Source organism: Bos indicus x Bos taurus, chromosome 16, assembly GCF_003369695.1.
Source record: "Bos indicus x Bos taurus breed Angus x Brahman F1 hybrid chromosome 16, Bos_hybrid_MaternalHap_v2.0, whole genome shotgun sequence".
Classification (NCBI taxonomy): Eukaryota; Metazoa; Chordata; class Mammalia; order Artiodactyla; family Bovidae; genus Bos; species Bos indicus x Bos taurus.
Genome location: NC_040091.1, coordinates 2,498,229 through 2,514,715, shown reverse-complemented (window position 1 = coordinate 2,514,715; position 16,487 = coordinate 2,498,229). Strand labels below are relative to the sequence as shown.

Sequence of the window (16,487 nt, the reverse complement as noted above, 5' to 3'; positions counted from 1 at the left end):
TTCTTCTGAGGCTTCCATCCTGCTGTCAGTATTGGCCTAGCTGCTGATATTCCAAGGCAATGGCACCCCACTCCAGTACTCTTGCCTGGAAAATCCCACTGACGGAGGAGCCTGGTAGGCTGCAGTTCATGGGGCTGCTAAGAGTCAGACACGACTGAGCGACTTCACCTTCACTTTCACATTCCAAGGACAGCACATCCCCGGCTGCATTTTTAAGGTTCCTATCTGACACGACAGGGAGACGCAGGGAGGAAGGGACCAAGACAGCAGGAGGGAGCGGCATCTGTTCCCTCCCCTCCCTCCAGCCCTCTGCATTTACATCCAACTCAGACACTGGTCTGGGTCCAACTGCCGTCCCGGCAGGCTTCTGCAGGCTGGAGATGTGAAAATACAGGAGCGTGGAGGAGGGGGTGTGGGACAGACAGGGGACGGCTGTTCCCTGCGTTATGAGATGCGCTGTTTGTCTAGGGGTCTGCGGCTGAGTGCTGGCTATGATGCTTACGCCAAGACACGGCTGGCTCCAGCGGTGGAGGGGAAAGCCGCGTTAACACCCCCAGTGAGTGCACACACCTGTGTGTGGCAGGGCCTCTCTTTGCTGTAGTCTCTAGTCCTCCCGTTAGAATCAGAAACTCACGGGGTGACACGCTGTCTCAAACCCAGCAGCCCCACCTCCGGTATACAGGTGGGTTCAGCAGGGCGGCAGAAAGGCTGGGGTGGGGGGGCGGTGTGGAAGTGAGTGCATCGCCTCCATAGAGATGAGGCAGACGGCACACGTCACTGAGGCGACCAGCTCTCTCTGCGGTCACCGGTGGCTCCACACCCAGCCCTGCACACCTCAGCACCCAGGACAGGGTGGTAAGCATGGGTGCTGTCTCAGGGGCCTGGAGTTGGTCCTGGGGAGGAGAGTTCCCAGTGAAGCCCCACGGCCCGCCCCCGATCATCTCCCAGCCGTGGTCCTGCTCCCCCCATGGCCAGGGAGGCCTGCTGCAGTGCTTCTGGAGGGAGAAGGCCCAGCACCTGGCAGGGAGACTGAGGGGTGTGAATGCAATTAACCAAATGACGCCATCTGAGACACCGAAGGCCTGGGGAGGATGGTGGTTCCTCTGCCTGCGTCAGAGGGCAGGTGTCTGCTCCGAGCGCCTGGCAGGCCCAGGAGCTGAGGCACCGAGGGAGGGAGAGGTTAGTCTGAGCGGGGCAGGTGCTCACGCTGGCAGAGGGGGAGGGCGGAGCGGGAGGGCGGAGGGGGCATGTGCGGGAGCAGACGCCGGGGCAGGCCCCAGATGGCTATGGCCCGGAACAAGAGGAGAGCCAGAGAGGAGGGCAGACAGACAAGAGGAGAGCCAGAGAGGAGGGCAGACAGACAGACAGACGACTTACTCATCTGAGGCCTCCCAAGCAGAGACACAAAATCAGATTTCTACCTAGAACCTGGCTGGAGTCCTGCTCAGAATCATCTGTGCAGCCCAGCCCACCCTGAGAACGCTCCACAGCCCCGAAGTCAAACGGCCAGCTGCGTGGTCCCAGAGCTGCAGGACGGCCAGGGTTCCATCCTGGTGAGGGCACTTTCTCAGCCGTGAGTGCTGAGCACGCTCCTTCACTTGTCGTGACACCAGTAAAACGTGGTAACAATGTGTCCCATTTCACAGAGTTGCCATGCGGAGGATTACAAGGAACACGCCGAGCGCAGGATTACAGGGAACATGCTGAGCGCGGGCAGCTGGGGAGCCCTCCAGGGCTGATTCAGGCAAGGCTGACTGTTACCATCCTCTAAAGAGCCTGCTCAGTCCTCCTCTCAGAACTTCCTGGGCCCTCAGTAGCCAAATGTGTGTACTCTTGTTTTCTTCTTTTTTTAAGTTTCCCAGTCAATCTGAAAGTCCTCTGATCCTTTGACCCTTCATGATGCCTCAGACTGGAGGAGGCCGTGTGGCATCCCAGCAAGAAAAATGGCTCACAATTCAGGACATCTGAGTCCTAATATGAGCTCTGTTGGGAATTCATTTTGTGGATGTTAGAGAAATAACTTCTTGAGCCTCAGTTTATCCATCAATCAAATGGGAATGCTGTCACCAGCTGCTGCTGCTGCTGCTAAGTAACTTCAGTCAAGTCCGACTCTGTGTGACCCCATAGAAGGCAGCCTACCAGGCTCCGCCGTCCCTGGGATTCTCCAGGCAAGAACACTGGAGTGGAATGCCATTTCCTTCTCCAATGCATGAAAGTGAAAAGTGAAAGTGAAGTCGCTCAGTCATGTCTGACTCTAGCGACCCCATGGACTGCAGCCTACCAGGCTCCTCCATTCGTGGGATTCTCCAGGCAAAAGTACTGGAGTGGGGTGCCATTGCCTTCTCTGACTGACACCAGCCTTGCCCTCATAACAGAATTTTCATGAAAGTCAAATGACACAACTAATCTAAACAAATGCACTATAAAAATAAAAGCTCTGAACTAATATGGGCTTGCAGATGAGACTGGAAGTGTCCAGAGGTATGAACTAGAACAGGTTTGCCCTGCATCAGGCAGGCTGTGGCAGGGTAGGACTCCAGCTGCCAGTCAGATGGACCGCTGGACAGGGACACTGCTGTCATCAGAGAAGCGGGTTCCTCAGGGAGGCATCTGGTTGGGCAACCCTGAGTGTGTGTGCCCAGCGAGGAGGGCGGAGGGGCCTTTGGAGGGAGCACAGAGATACAAAGTAGGGAGGGTGCAAGTGCCAAGAGAGGGGGCACAGCGACCCACAGCTGGACCAGCCCCTGATTCTGCACACACCTGGGGTCTGTTCCTATGCTGTGCCACAGATACTAACATGCCGGTTATAATAACCTATGCATTATTTTTGCAACCAGAGTCCTCCAAATACAAAGCAAAAAAACCCTGGTGTCCCCCTGCTACTGCCCGTATGTTTAAGTTCAGTCTTCAGTAACAACGATCAGGTGAAAAAGTCCTGTGGTCAGATGGATTTCCCAGGTGGTCTCTGAAACCTGACACTGTTCTAGGGCAAGCTGCAGATCTAGAAGAACGCCCACAGAAACTACCTTCATAAAACAGGTATATCCGAGCCACTGTTGCTATGACAAACAATAACTTTCATATACTAAATACCTACTCTAAGCCTACTATATGCCAGGCACAGTATAGGACTCCTTTATGTTTCATCTTGACCACAAGATATTCCTTATTACCCCCATGTAGACAGCTAGAGTGGCTTGAAACTTTCCTACAGTCACAAAGCAAGGAGAGCTGGATTTTGTCCAGAGCCCAAATCCATGTTATCAGCATATCCCGTTCCTAACTTCCAGCTCCCTCCCTGCCTGCATCCTCCCAGCCCAAATCCCCAACTCTTTCTGAGAGGAAAGGGAACTGGAGCAATGAGGCAGAGATACCCACACTCAAGAATGGGGAAACACTTCTCTGTTCAGGCTTCCAGGACAGACTCCCTCAGCCCAGAAGCCTCCAGGCTGCTTGTTTGTGGTTCAGTACCAATTACTCCTTGGTTAAAACTGTAGCCCTTAATTTTTGCATGTCCTCCTCTGACATTCCTGCCTGGAGACTGAAGTAGGAGCAGCAGCATTTTATCCCAGAATGGAACAATGCAGACCCTGGACACAGGGTGTGGCTTCAGTGACGTCAGCTTCAGCCACGAACTGTGCCCTGGACAGCTGTCCATCCACCAGGGCCCCCTGCCCGCCCAGAGAAGGGGTTCTCACAAGGCCCTGCATATGCTGGTGCTGTCATTCAGGAGGCTCCCGGGTTGCAGAGGCCAGGCTAAGGAGGGTGCAGGTCACAAACACAGCTTTCCCCCAGTTTTCAAACGAGGTGAACAGTCGGGACAATATGCAGGACTAATGCCGGCTCACCACGTCTGCTGGAGGAAAAGGAATGGTACTTCCCCAAAGTCAGCCTCCGGCCAAGGACAGCTTGCAGCCTGGCTCTGTGGCCCACTCTGGGGAGGAGGATGGAGCTGTCCCTCAGAGCCAGAAACTTCTCTCATCAAAGAGAAGGGGCAGGAGGCAAGAATTGCCCCCACCCCGCCCCAGAGCCAGGGAGCCGGGCACTCACCGTCTCTGCCTCATTCAGCCTCCTTTCTTAACGTCAGAGGGGGCTCCCTTCCTGGCTGCAGAGACAAGGAAAACTCCGGCGTCCCAAACTGCACAGAAGTCAGTCAACCTGTCACAAAGCAAACACAAAGGAGAACCCGGGGTCACTCGAGGAAAGAAAAAGAAAAGGCTTTGTGCTCTGAGGCTTGTTCATTCACTGGAAATTACATCTTTGTCTACACCCGTTTGCACAGTTTCACATAGCATAAGAGCATCTTTGTTCACAGAAATGCAAAGCACTCTGCAAGAAATGGGAGAGATTCTGCAAGGTGCTAGACTCTGGACTCTGGGGAAGGAAGGTCGGCTCTCTGTCTCTCCATAAGGTCGTTATTGTGACTGACACCATAATCAAATTGCAGAATCCTTAGTCACCTAAAGGAGGGAAGCCATATCTCAAAGGAATTTCTCCTACACCTGAGGAAGAATTTACCCAATAATTATTTCATTACTTTTCTTACTTAAGTATTATGTTTTTCTTCCCCATCTACAGATAATCAAACCGAGTTCATCATAAATAAGCTGCACATTAAAAGGAGACCTAATTTTGGTGTTAGGAGACATGGGTTTTAGGTCCTAGCTTTTTTTATTATTTAGGGTGGGGTCGCATAGTGTAGGACACAACTGAGCAACTGAACAGCAACACTTCCCTATGTGTAATGCATTTTCCTCATCTGTAAAATGGGGAGAACGTACAGGACAGTGCATCAGATCACCAGACCATTAGTTGGCATTTCAAATGTTCAGGTCCCAGGTCTGATCCTTTGGGGCAATCATTTAGCCTTTCTCAGTACAGATAACATACCTCAATCATTTGCTTTAACATTAAAATGTGTCTGTAGAAAATGGTAACATCCACCTGTGTGGAGGGGAGTGTGGCAATATCTATCAACATAAGTGTGCGTTTACTTTTTGGCCCAGCAGTCTCAGTTCTAGGAATCTTTTCGAAATACATCCTGCATGATGCCCATGTTGTGACCTCGAGGGTTACTGTTAAGTGAAAAAAACCATGATAGGAAAAAGTGTGTTTAATATGCTATCATTTAAGAAAGGGAGAACAAATGCAAATATATATATATATATATATATATTCTGAAAAGACAAGAAAAGGATAAAGCATAAAATAAAATTTAAAGGACCTGGGGGAAAGGGAAGAACAATGTGGAGGGAACAGGGACACTGAATACATCTTGTTTGTGGGTTTGCTTTGAAACATGTCAGTCTTTGACATAATAATAAGGCACAATATTTCTTAAAGAAATTCCTAAAATGAAAGTGTAGCAAATGAGTCTATGTGTCCAGTTGGTTGGTATAGCTACACATAGAGAAACTCAAACATGGCAATTTGGCTGTATATCATTAGAGGGATACACCTTAATAAAAAGAACTGCCCCATCCCTCATCCCCCCACCCAATACCCTAAATTGTTTTCCGTAATCATATTATTGATGAAGATATGGTGTTTTAATTGTTGTCATTCTGAGACTTTTGTATGTATATTGTGGGATAAACCAAATGAGTGATAATATTTATATTACTGAAAAATAAGAGTTTCTTGTTGAAAGAAGAAATAAATGTAAGCTTGATGAGATCAAGTTAAAATTTTGTAGTCCTGAGTATGAACTGGGAGTATCAGGATGAACTCCATGTTTTACCTACATCCATACACACACACACACACACACACACACACATACACACACACACTTCCTGCTGCTACTGCTAAGTCACTTCAGTCGTGTCCAACTCTGTGCGACCCCATAGAAGGCAGCCTACCAGGCTCCGCCGTCCCTGGGTTTCTCCAGGCAAGAACACTGGAGTGGGTTGCCATTTCCTTCTCCAATGCATGAAAGTGAAAGTGAAGTCACTCAGTTGTGTCCTGACTCTTAGCGACCCATGGACTGCAGCCCACCAGGCTCCTCCATCCATGGGATTTTCCAGGCAAGAGTCCTGGAGTGGGGTGCCATTGCCTTCTCCCCACACACTTCCTAGCCAGGCCTAGAAACAAGGATCATCCTAGAAGGAATGAGTATGCCCAGAATCAGATTATGAACTCTATGTACCATCGCCTAAAGGAATCAGGCTTTCTTGGAGGACGGTCTGATACAGCAAATGTGTAAGTTGAGTCCAGAACATCTTGTCACATCATAAAAGCAAACAAAGTGTTAATGATTTCTAGAGTTACAGCAAAAAGATTCAGAAGCTACCCAGCCTAGGATGTCCCTGGTTAAGTTGAGAATTAAAACAGAATCATGGCTACAATAGGTTGAAACATAACAAATGTGTTTAAATCTTATAAATCCCCAATAAGATTCTTTAAAGCCCCAGATAACCCATGAGTCACCTTTTAGGGATGCTAGGAACATAGTTCATCATTTTAAAATCTGGTCAATAAAGCCAAAGGGGGAGGAGTGGGCAGCATCATTGCTGAGACAAGGCTGGCCTTGTACTAATCACTGTTGAAGAGAGTGATGGATGCATCAGGTCCATTACAGTAGTACTCTCTCCTGGTTGTAAAACATTTTCAAAATAAAGGAAAACTTTAAATGATAGAACAGGTTGAGAAATGAGAAATCTTAGAATGATAATTCTTGAAACTTTAGAATCTAAAGTTATTTAATCCTAACAATAATCCTATATGGTAGCCAAGGATACAGACATTATTATCCCCACTTTGCACTGCAAGAAATAAGTGTAAAGAATCCTTTGAGTCAGGATTCAAGCCCACACATTCTTGTTCCAAAGTTCATTATTTACCAGTTGCTTCTTCAATATTCTCATCTTTTATATCTGCATTAGTAAAACGTTCATTGCCTATATGAGGTTAATGGGAGCTACCAAGAGAAAAGTCCTTGGAAAACAAACCTTTGTATATATATCTTTCTGTCACTTAAAAACTGGGGACCAGATTTGTCCTATGTAGTAGTTGTTCTGAGGATCCAGTGGGAACTGTGATTTGAAGATGGACAGATACCAAGAGAGAGAAACAGAGAACCCTTAAAGATGACTGAGATTGCAATTACCCCAGTGCCGTCACCATCACTCACAGGACGTGAGGGTTAAATGAGAAGTGAGGCTTGAACTCAGGATATAGACTGCAGCTGACCCAGGAATAGGATGGTCCTCGATATCTGATGCTCTGGGGATGATCAGGGATCAAGAAAGATACCTGACACCCTGCAAACTGCAAGAGCGGCTTGGAGTCACAGGTGGGTGGGGTCCCTGGTCAGGTGGCTGGGCATCTTGGGCACTGCCTCCAGATTCCAGAAGGCCAGACACCTGCTGGGTTCCCTGAATGAGGCCCAGGCTGGAGGGAGTGCGGTGGGCAGTGGAACATGGCTTTCTAGTGACAAGAAGGCAGAGCATGTCAGACACGGGGGAGGGCCTGGGGCCGCTCACCAGCTCCCAACTGCTCTCTCTTGGCATTCATAATCTTAATGTCTGCCTGGAGAGGACTCACAGGTCTCTTCTCAGCAACTGTTTATTCCCAGATTGTCCTTCCCTCTGCCACAGAAGAAAAGTGTGTCTCTAACACTTTTCACCTTGGAATTTCATACTATAAGTGCTTATTCCTGGAGAAGTACAAAGTCAGACTTCTCCGGGATGCTGGTTCATGTGTCCCAAAGAAGGCTGAGCACCGAAGAATTGATGCTTTTGAACTGTGGTGTTGAAGAAGACTCTCGAGAGTCCCTTGGATAGCAAGGAGATCAAACGAGTCCATCCTAAGGAGATCAGTCCTGAATATTCACTGTAAGGACTGATGCTGAAGCTGAAACTCCAATACTTGGCCCTGATGGAAGAGAACTCACTCATTGGAAAAGACCTTGATGCTGGGAAAGACTGAAGGTGGGAGGAGAAGGGGGCTACAGAGGATGAGATAGTCGGATGGCCTCATCAACTCAATGAACATGAGTTTGAACAAACTCCGGGAGATAGTGAGGGAGAGGGAAGCCTGGTGTGCTGCAGTCCGTGGGGTTGCAAAGAATCAGACACAACTGAGCGACCAAACAACAATTCCCTTGGCTATTTAGTCTGAGCTCACAGAACAAGGACTTTCTCTGTCTCTTGCTTGAGGTTCTTTCTTAAACATTTAAAAAACTACTTTGTACTTTGAATAGGTAATCCTTTCACATGACATGAAACCCAAAACTTACAAGGGTTCACAGTAAAAGTAGAGCGTATATAAGGAAACTTCCATCCCGAGACTGTCCTGCAGGTTCCCAGTCCCACTGAGAGCCTCTCCCCTGCCAGCTACTCTTAACAGTGTTTTGTATTCCTCCCATAGACTTTCTACGTATACATAGATACTCTTTAAAATTATAGCATACTATACATATTTTGTAAACAAAGCTAGTGGAGGTGATGGAATTCCAGTTGAGCTATTCCAAATCCTGAAAGATGATGCTGTGAAAGTGCTGCACTCAATATGCCAGCAAATTTGGAAAACTCAGCAGTGGCCACAGGACTGGAAAAGGTCAGTTTTCACTCCAATCCCAAAGAAAGGTAATGCCAAAGAATGCTCAAACTACCGCACAACTGCACTCATCTCACACGCTAGTAAAGTAATGCTCAAAATTCTCCAAGCCAGGCTTCAGCAATATGTAAACCATGAACTTCCTGATGTTCAAGCTGGTTTTAGAAAAGGCAGAGGAACCAGAGATCAAATTGCCAACATCCTCTGGATCATCGAAAAAGGAAGAGAGTTCCAGAAAAGCATCTATTTCTGCTTTATTGACTATGCCAAAGCCTTTGACTGTATGGATCACAATCAACTGTGGAAAGTTCTGAAAGAGATGGGAATACCAGACCACCTGATCTGCCTTTTGAGAAATTTGTATGCAGGTCAGGAAGCAACAGTTAGAACTGGACATGGAACAACAGACTGGTTCCAAATAGGAAAAGGAGTACGTCAAGGCTGTATATTGTCACCCTGTTTATTTAACTTACATGCAGAGTACATCATGAGAAACGCTGGGCTGGAAGAAACACAAGCTGGAATCAAGACTGCCGGGAGAAATATCAATAACCTCAGATATGCAGATGACACCACCCTTAGGCAGAAAGTGAAGAGGAACTAAAAAGCCTCTTGATGAAGGTGAAAGTGGACAGTGAAAAAGTTGGCTTAAAGCTCAACATTCAGAAAACGGAGATCATGGCATCCGGTCCCATCACTTAATGGGAAATAGATGGGTAAACAGTGGAAACAGTGTCAGACTTTATTTTTCTGGGCTCCAAAATCACTACAGATAGTGACTGCAGCCATGAAATTAAAAGACGCTTACTCCTTGGAAGGAAAGTTATAACCAACCTAGATAGCATATTCAAAAGCAGAGACATTCCTTTGCCAACAAAGGTCTGTCTAGTCAAGGCTATGGTTTTTCCAGTGGTCATGTATGGATGTGAGAGTTGGACTGTGAAGAAGGCTGAGCGCCAAAGAACTGATGCTTTTGAACTGTGGTGTTGGAGAAGACTCTTGAGAGTCCCTTGGACTGCAAGGAGATCCAACCAGTCCATTCTGAAGGAGATTAGCCCTGGGATTTCTTTGGAAGGAATGATGCTAAAGCTGAAACTCCAGTACTTTGGCCACCTCATGCGAAGAGTTGACTCATTGGAAAAGACTCTGATGCTGGGAGGGATTGGGGGCAGGAGGAGAAGGGGACGACAGAGGATGAGATGGCTGGATGGCATCATTGACTCGATGGACATGAGTCTGAGTGAACTCCGGGAGTTGGTGATGGACAGGGAGGCCTGGCGTGCTGCGATTCATGGGGTCGCCAAGAGTCAGGCACAACTGAGTGACTGATCTGATCTGATACATATTTTCTTCAAACTTGTCTTTTTGAGTTAATATCTTAGGTATCTTTCAGTGTTAGTTCATATGAAACTGCCTTATTACTTCTAGCAGGTGTATAGTATTCTACTGTATGAAAAAATATATATAATAATCCTCTACTGATAGATGTTTAGAATGTTTGTAATCACTGAACATGGAAAATTGCTGTGATACATTATCTTTGGATAAATATGATTTCTCTTATTTGTAAGATTATTTTTAGGGTAAATTCTAAGATGCAGAATTCCTAGGCCAAAGGTAATGTGGCTACTCCATGAAAGTTTGCACAATTTAAACTCCCACTGAGCAATTTATAAAAGTTCCTGCTTCCCATTTCTTCTCCAACATGCTATGTTATTACTATGTTATTATTATTTTTAAAACCTTTGACCATCAGATGCCCACAAATTGGCATCCCTTTGTGGTTCTTTTATTATAAGTGAGGTTGAGCAATTTTCTTTTCTTTGAATTATTATATTCTTTGCCCATTTCTCTACTGGGTAGTTGGTTTATTCTTGTCAGTTTGAAGGAACTCTTTACACTTTTTTTCTTAGAACACAGATTTTTTTAATTCAAAATTATATAGAGTTTACTTGTAAAGAAAGATTTTTTTAAAATTGAAGATTCCTTTCTTATAATTACCATATTAATGGTTATTTAACACCACATTAGTATGTTCAATTTACTATAACATTTTCAGCCAGTAGCCTGTTTACGGATATTTGTTTTTTACCTTTTACAGTGTTGTGTTGGTTTCTGTCATACAGCAACGTGAACCAGCCATAATTATGCATCTATCCCCTTCCTCCCTGCCCTCCCCACCTCCCCAGCCCGTTCCTCCAGGTCATCCCAGAGCAACAGGCTGGGCTCCGTCTGCTGCACAGCAACTTCTCACCAGCTGTCCGCCTTACACCTGGTGGTGTATATATGCTGATTCTACTTTCTCCTTTCGTCCCCTTCTCTTCCTCCCCCCCTGTGTCCACAAGCCCATCCTCTACACCTGCATCTCCATTCCTTCCCTGCAAATAGGTTAATCAATACAATTTTTCTAGATTCCATATACGTGTGAATATATGATCTTTGTTTTTCTCTTTCTGACTTACTTCACTCTGTCCACCTCACTAGAACTGACTCAAATTCATTCTTTTTTATGGTTAATATTCCATTGTATAAATACACCACATCTTTATCCATTCAACTGTCAGTGGACATCTAGGTTGCGTCCATGTCCTGGCTACTGTAAATGGTGCTGCTGTGAACACTGGGGTACAGGCTTTTTCAATTTATGGTTCTCTCAGGGTATAGGCCCAGGAGTGGGGTAACTGAGTCATATGGTAATTTCTAGTTTTTTTAAGAAATCTCCATACTGTTCTACGTAATGGCTGTATCAGTTTACATCCCCACCAACAGTATAGGAGGGTTCCCTTTTCTCTACATCCTTTCCAGCATTGATTGTAGATTTTTGGATGATGGCCATTCTGAATGGTGTGAGGTGATACCTCATTGTAGTTTTGATTTGCATTTCTCTAGTAAGGAAAGTTATGACCAACCTAGATAGCATGTTAAAAAGCAGAGACATTACTTTGCCAACAAAGGTCCGTCTAGTCAAGGCTATGGTTTTTTCCAGTGGTCATGTACGGATGTGAGAGGTGGACTATAAAGAAAGCTGAGCGCTGAAGAATTGATGCTTTTGAACTGTGGTGTTGGAGAAGACTCTTGAGTCCCTTGGACTGCAAGGAGATCCAACCAGTCCATCCTAAAGGAGATCAGTCCTGGGTGTTCATTGGAAGGACTGATGCTGAAGCTGAAACTCCAATACTTTGGCCACCTGATGTGAAGAGCTGACTCATTGGAAAAGATCCTGATGCTGGGAGGGATTGGGGGCAGGAGGACAAGGGGACGACAGAGGATGAGATGGCTGGATGGCATCACTGACTCAATGGACATGAGTTTAGGTAAACTCCAGGAGTTGGTGATGGACAGGGAGGCCTGGTGTGCTGGCATTCATTGGGTTGCAAAGAGTCGGACAAAACTAAGCGACTGAACTGAACTGAATAATTAGTGATGTTCAGCATCTTTTCATGTGTTTATTGGCCATCTGTATGTCTTCTTTGGAGAAGAAGATATTTTTTTGACTGGGTTGTTTGTTTTTCTAATATTGAACTGTATGAATTGCCTATATATTCTGGAGATTAATCCTTTGTCAGTTTCATTTGCTATTATTTTCTTCCATTCTGAGGATTGTCTTTTAATCTTGTTTATTGTTTCCTTTGCTGTGCAAAAGCTTTTAAGTTTAGTTAGGTTCCATTTTTTAATTTCTGTTTTTATTTCCATTACTCTAACAGGTGGGTCAAAGAGGACCTTGCCATAATTTATGTCAAGAGTGTACTACCTATGTTTTCCTCTGACAGTTTTATAGTTTCTGGCCTTAAGTTTCAGTCTTTAATCCACTTTTGTTTTTGTGTATTATGTTAGGAAGTGTTCTAGTTTCATTCTTTTACATGTAACTGTCGGGTTTTCCTAGCACCACTTACAGAAGAGGCTGTCCTTTCTCCATCATATGTTCTTGTCTCCTTTGTAAAAAAGAAGGTGCCCAAATGTGTGTAGGTTTATCTCTAGGCTTATCTATCTTATTCTATCTATCTATCTATATCTATCTATCTATTCTATCTATCTTAAGCTTATCTATCTTATTCTACTGGTCTATATTTCTGTTTTTGTGCTAGTACCATACAGCATTAATGACTGTAGCTTTGTAGTATAATCTGAAGTCAGGAAGTTGATTCCTCCAGCTCCATTTTTCCTTCTCAAGATTGCTGTGGCTATTTGCAGTCTTTTGTGTTTCCATACAAATTGTGGAATTTTTTGTTCTAGTTCTGATAGATAATGATACCAATGATATAAAAATATCACTGGTAGTTTGATAGAGATTGCACTGAATCTGTGTGATTGCTTTGGGTAGTACAGTCATTTTCACAATATTGATTCTTCCAATCTAAGAACATGGAATATCTCTCCATCTGTTTGCACCATCTTGGATTTATCAGTGTCTTATAGTTTTCTGCATATAGATCTTTTGTCTATTTAGGTAGGTTGATTCCTGCTGCTGCTAAGTCACTTTAGTGGTGTCCGACTCTGTGCGACCCCATAGATGGCAGCCCACCAGGCTCCCCCGTCCCTGGGATTCTCCAGGCAAGAACACTGGAGTGGGTTGCCATTTCCTTCTCTAATGCATGAAAGTGAAAAGTGAAAGCGAGTGGTGAGTGGGATTGTTTCTTTAATTCTGTTTCTGATTTTTCATTGTTAGTGTATAGGAATGCAAGGGATTTCTGTGTATTAATTTTATATCCTGTGACTTTACTATATTCATTGATTAGCTCTAGTAATTTTCTGGCAGAATCTTTATGGTTTTCTATGTATAGAGTTATGTCATCTGCAAACAGTGAGCTTTACTTTTCTTTTACAATCTGGATTCTTTTAATTTCATATTTTGCTTCTCTGATTGCTATGGCTAGGACTTTCAAAACTATATTGAGTAATATTGGAGAGAGTAGGTACCCTTATCTTGTTCTTGATCTTAGAGGAAATGCTTTCAGTTTTTCATCATTGAGAATAATGTTTGCTGTGAGTTTGTTATACCTTTATTATGTTGGGGTAGGTCCATCTAGTCAAGGCTATGGTTTTTCCAGTAGTCATGTATAGATGTGAGAGTTGGACTATAAAGAAAGCTGAGCGCCGAAGAATTGATGCTTTTGAACTGTGGTGTTGGAGAAGACTCTTGAGAATCCCTTGGATTGCAAGGAGGTCCAACCAGTCCATCCTAAAGGAGATCAGTCCTGGGTGTTCATTGGAAGGACTGATGCTGAAGCTGAAACTCCAATACTTTGGTCCAACTGATGCAAAGAGCTGACTTATCTGAAAAGACTCTGATTCTGGAAAAGACTGAAGGCAGGAGGAGAAGGGGACGACAGAGGATGAGATGGTTGGTTGGTATCACCGACACAATGGACATGAGTTTGGGTGAACTTTGGGACTGGGTAATGGACAGGGAGGCCTGGCGTGCTGTGGTTGATGGGGTTGCAAAAGGGGGCACAACTGAGTGACTGAACTGAACTGAACTGAGGTTTATTCTATGCCTACTTTCTGGAGAGATTTTATCATAAGTAGGTGTTGATTTTGCCAGAAGCTTTCTCTATATCTATTGAGATGATTATATGGTTTTTATCTTTCAGTTTATTGATCGGAGAAGGCGATGGCACCCCACTCCAGTACTCTTGGCTGGAAAATCCCACAGATGGAGGAGCCTGGTGGGCTGCAGTCCAAGGGGTTGCGAAGAGTCAGACACGACTGAGAGACTTCCCTTTCACTTTTCACTTTCATGCATTGGAGAAGGAAATGGCAGCCCACTCCAGTGTTCTTGCCTGGAGAATCCCAGGGATGGGGGAGCCTGGTGGGCTGCCGTCTATGGGGTCACACAGAGTCGGACATGACTGAAGCGACTTATATGGTGTATCCTATTGATTGATTTGTGGATGTTGAAAAATCCTTGCATCCCTGGGATAAATTCCACTTGATCATGGTGAATGATTCTTTAAGTGTGTTGTTGTATTCTGTTTGCTAGAATTTTGTTGAGAATGTCTGCATCTATACAAAGGAACTCTTTAGGAAAATTACCTCTTTATATTATAAGAGGAGCTGTCCTGTCCATGTCAATATTTTTACCCTAACATTATTTATGATATTTTTGCCATGACAAAAAAAGTTTTTTCATAGTTAAATAGATCTTTTATCACTGTTTTTTGTCATACGTAGGTCTCTACTTTCAAGAATATTTTTAAGATTCCCATATATTCCTTAGCATTTCTATGGTTTAGTATTTTTGTTTCAATCTTCTATTCATCTGGAAATTATTTTGAACTCATAGGAGGGAGGACTATAATTTTATAAATATATCAGCTGGATTTCCCAACTTCATTTACTGAAGAATTCACATTTTACTCTTTGGTTGGAAATACCATCTTTATCATATATTAAATCCCCTTATGCATTTGGCTCTGTTTCTGGGTTTTCTCTTTCACTCATCTATTTATTTCTTCATATGCAGGTACCATACAGTTTTAATTACTGCAATTGATTAAATTTGGTTTTTAAGAATTTTCCTGCTTATTCTTGCTTGTTTTTTCCACATGAACTATAAAACCAGGTTCTCTAGTTTTTAAAAATCAGATGGTATTTTAAAATCATATTAATATTGTATTAGAAATGACAAATTTATGATGTTGAATCTACTTAAGAATGTGACATACTTTTAGAGGAATGGATAAGAAGATATGGTACATATATACAATGGAATATTACCCAGCCATTAAAAAGAATGAAATAAATCCATTGCAGCAATGTCTTCAACATAGTGCTAGAAGTTTTAGCCACTGGAATAAGGCAAGAAAAGGAAATAAATGGCATACAAGTCAGAATGGAAGAAATAAAACTGTTTCTACGTGCTGATAACATGATGGTCTATATAGAAAATCCCAAGGAAACTACAAAAAGATCCTCTTAGAACTAGTCATCAAGGTCTCAGGATATCAGATTAAATACCCCCAAATCATTTGTATTTTTGTGTGTAAGCAATGAACACATGGAAAAAATTTCAGTACCCCTTTACAATCCCTCAAAAATTCAATACATAAGTATTAATATATACATAAAATGAATAAAACATGTACAGGATTTATATGCTGACAACTACTGATAAGGTAAATCAAAGAATTACATAAATGGAGAGACATACATCATGTTCATGGATTAGAAGACTCAACAAAGTAAGCATGCAAATTCTCCACAAACTTATATAGTGGTTTAAACAAACTCTATCAAAATCCTACCGAGATTTTTAATAGATATAGACAGACTGTGCTAAAATTTATATGGAAATACAAAGGAACTAGAATAACTAAAATAATTTTAAAAAAGAAGAAAAATGGGAAGAATCAGTCTACCCAACTGAAAGACTCATTATATAGCTACAATAATCAAAACTATGTGGTGGAGGAAAAGACACACAGATCAGTGGGACAGAACAGAGAACCCAGAAATAGACCAACATAAATATGCTCAACTGATTTTTTACAAAGAAGCCAAAATAATGGAGGAAGATAGCCTTTTCAACAAATGGTGCTGGAGGAATTGGACATCCATAGAATCCACAGGCAAAAAAAATATAAATATGTGTGTATATATATATATATATATATATATATATTCTTAACACAAGTCCTTATGCAAAAATGGCTTCAAATGGATGGTGGACTTAAAACGTAAAACTTGTAGGATAAACACAAGAGAAAATCTAAGCAAACTAGATTTGCTGACAAAAGCAAGGTCTGTAAGAGGAAAAACTGATAAACTGGACTTTAAAACTTAAAACTTTGTTTTGCAATAGATAAGAGTAGGAGAAACCATGCATAAAACAAAGAACTAGCTCTAGAATATAAAATAAAGAACCTCAAAAGTCAGCAGTAAAGATACAAACATCCAGTTAGGACATGGTCAAAGTTTTGAAAAGATAT

At 43.4% G+C, this 16,487-nt stretch overlaps 1 protein-coding gene across 20 annotated transcripts in view; it reads right to left on the bottom strand.

Moving 5' to 3' along the window:
- The window catches only part of NFASC (neurofascin), a 201,589-nt gene that overhangs the window by 95,692 nt on the left and 89,410 nt on the right, over positions 1 to 16,487 (bottom strand). For all 20 annotated transcript variants that reach the window (XM_027564244.1, XM_027564243.1, XM_027564250.1 and 17 more), the window contains one exon: positions 4,051 to 4,158. The gene's annotated coding sequence lies outside the window, so the exon portion shown is untranslated. The remainder of the gene's footprint in view (positions 1 to 4,050; positions 4,159 to 16,487) is intronic.